This window comes from Ochlerotatus camptorhynchus, unplaced genomic scaffold, assembly GCF_037179485.1.
Source record: "Ochlerotatus camptorhynchus isolate MF236.1 unplaced genomic scaffold, CSIRO-AGI_Acam_v1.1 ptg000183l, whole genome shotgun sequence".
NCBI lineage: Eukaryota > Metazoa > Arthropoda > Insecta > Diptera > Culicidae > Ochlerotatus > Ochlerotatus camptorhynchus.
Window position 1 is genome coordinate 1,771,196 of NW_027040673.1, and position 3,194 is coordinate 1,774,389.

Here is a 3,194-nt window from a genome sequence, read left to right on the forward strand (position 1 = left end):
TTGCAGTCAACATTTTCGATGAAGGTCTTAAAATTTTCTCATATTCAACTGAAAAGACAGCTCTAGCACGGTGCTCATTTGGTATAACGAAACATTAACAACGTGGAGGCGAGGAAAAAGCCCACTTTATAACACCTAGTTCATTTCCGTTGCTTTGTCATTCTTCCGAGGAATCAGTCCTTCCTCGAAAATAAAGATCCCCCTTCGGACAAAAGGAGCTTTATAAAGTTTTCATTTTAAAATAAATTGTCCATAAACAAAACAATGGCACAGGACTACAGAAGTAGCAAACCGAAAACGAGAGCGCAAAAGTTTACTATAAAATCTATGAAAAGTTGGTTGCGTTGAACAATTCTCACCTTTCCAAACAAAGGGAATATACAGGGCAGTTGGAGGGTGTCCAAAAAGCAATCCAGAAAATCCCAGCGGGCAGGTGAATCGAAACGAAACAAACAAACCAACCTACCTACCACCACAAGTAGAAACTGCCAATGCGGTGGCTTTACATTGTAACTCTTCTTTATGGAAGTTTTATTGCACTGTTTATTTTTGTTATTTCGTTCTTAGCACTTGCGCCCAAGATGCGACCGGCCTAACGCTATGCTGCGGTTTTACGAACGATGGAAAGTGTGACGGAGAAATTCCTAGGGGACCTTTTGGTTGTGAGTGTTTCAAGATTATATTTATTAGATCTTGAGCATTTGACGGTTGATATCAAGGCAAATTCTCATGAAGATGAAGATGTTCTGAAATTAAAGATTCTTGATTGTCCTCAACATGTCACTGTATGAAGGGCCAACACCGGGTTTGGTGGATCATCCAACTTTCGCTGTTTCTTCGCCCTTCTGTCCAATTTTCGTGCCTATTTGTGAACTTGTTGTCATTTTCTGCATCATTGCTAGTCGCTACTAGTCTCCCATGTTATTTCTACGATATTTCGACGTCCATTATCTTTGTATGATGATCTTGAGTTCCTAGTTGCGTCTTATAAAACCGTAAAGTGGCCCCTTCACGATTGATTTTATTGACAATAATCGTATTGTCCATGCATTATATATTGACGTCAATACATCGAGATTGACAATGTTTCTGAATTCACATCATTAATATTATTGTCAATAATTCCCCTTCGCGTCAATATATTGATGCGTGTGGGGCTCGCTTAACACCAATGCAGAAAATGGACAGTGTCTCCGTGCATTTTCTTAACGAGCATCACTCCATTGTCGTATCGCGTGTGCTCCATTTTGCAGCTCTTCTTTCACTTTTACTTTGTTGACTCCATGGTACTGGAAAAATTTTGGATATATACATTATCAGCAATATATGATATAACCACAACGGGATGGCCGTTCAGAATGGTTCAACGGATGGGAAATGAGGGAACATTTAAATTTATCACGATTTAAATTATTTCAATGCAACATTTAATTTGTTCACTAACAATTAACACATTTTTCAAAATGTTATCTTAACTAATTTCTCGAAGAATTTACTTGTGTTTTATACATTTAGTATTGATACAATGTTCTGTCATATCGTATCTTCAATTGATCTTCGTAAGCGCCACATTTCGTTCAAGCTTTTGTGATGATGAATGTGATGAAATACTCAATACTCCAAAGTCGTGCAGATCTTAAAATTAAGCGTCCCGTTAAATGAGTCATCGACAAACTTATTTGCAAGCATAATAAGCGAATTTTTCAGAAATTTTAGCTAAAATAAATAAGGAAATCGATGTTTAAATGTTATTGACTCATCTTGCATATTTCCGTGTGAATTTTATTTTTCATATTGCTTTCATTCAATGATCAAAATTTCCATAAATATTTAGCGAAAAATACATGATTGAACTTTATGATAATGTTTATGATACAACATATTTAACGTCAGCCATATTCTTCACACCGAGGACGAACAAATACGGAAACGACTTTAATGCAAATATCTAGCTACAAAGCGTACGGAATTCCGGTGAGCTTTCCCCTCCTGTTAGGTTTCCATTTTTATGAACACGCCACAAATTGTGTCAATCCCATTGTATTGGAGTCACACCGTAACCGACTGGAGGGGGAGGGACACATTGTGTCAAATTTATGATTTTTGCTAAAATAGAAAATTAAAACGACACATCGTAGCTACTAGGGGACGTCGGGGTGAGACGTCCACTCTATTTTTTTTCCTTGATTTGTTTTCCGTCGATCTTGTTTTCCGTGCTGAGCACCAATGCTACCGACGCTAGGGAGGCAGTTCCCACATCTGGACCCTACCTATCGACCCATCAACTCATAGACCGGGGGCCAATGGTTTTACTTCCCTTCCGAATGAAGGCGTGATCAGAGATGTTATGCCTCAGAACATGCCCGGCGGCGCCGACTGGGATTGAACCCAGGTCTGCTGGGGTGAGAGGTAATCACGCTTACCACTACACCACCGGCGCCGCTAGAGACGGCCACTCTAAACGTAAAGGAAAATTTAACGGAAACTTTATAAAATTTCCGCGACAAATAAAGTAAATAATAATGAGTACTTTCCGTCAAAACATTGATTTTAATTGTTGAAGATGTTAATTTCAAATAACAGACTAAAGTGGTTATTTTTATTTGATAGATGAGGAGATGGAAAGTATAGAATTGATAGTTCCGTTTAGAGTACGGCAGTGTGAAAATTGCATATAGAAGTAGAAAGCGAGCTAGACAACTTTAAGAAGGTACAAATCAGTTTTATCATCTCTCTTTCTCAAACTCCCTTTTTGGAGAGATTTTAAGAAAATTTCTTTTACATTTGATCGGGAACCAAAAAAAAAATAATGAAAAAAGATAATTTCCAGGCCAAAAAGCAGAAAAAAATTCAGACTCCTTGATTTACATAAAGTTTTGAATAATTGTTAGTTATGCTCAATCATTCACTATTGAGATAAAGGTCGGCCATTTTGAATCTCGCAAGCTGTCCATAACTCGGTACAGAAGAGTTATCGAACTATAGACTTACAGCTTTATTTTTTTTTAATTTTAAAAATAATTCTGAATTATTCTATCTACTGTTAATTTCAAACTATTTATCCATATGAATTCAAAAATCCAATTACGGAAAATCTGAGTAGTTTATTCCTTGAATTAAGCCAACACGCAAATGTCAATTTTTAAAATTTAATGCGGAGCATGTAATGTTCTGGTTTATGGAAAGTTTTGCCC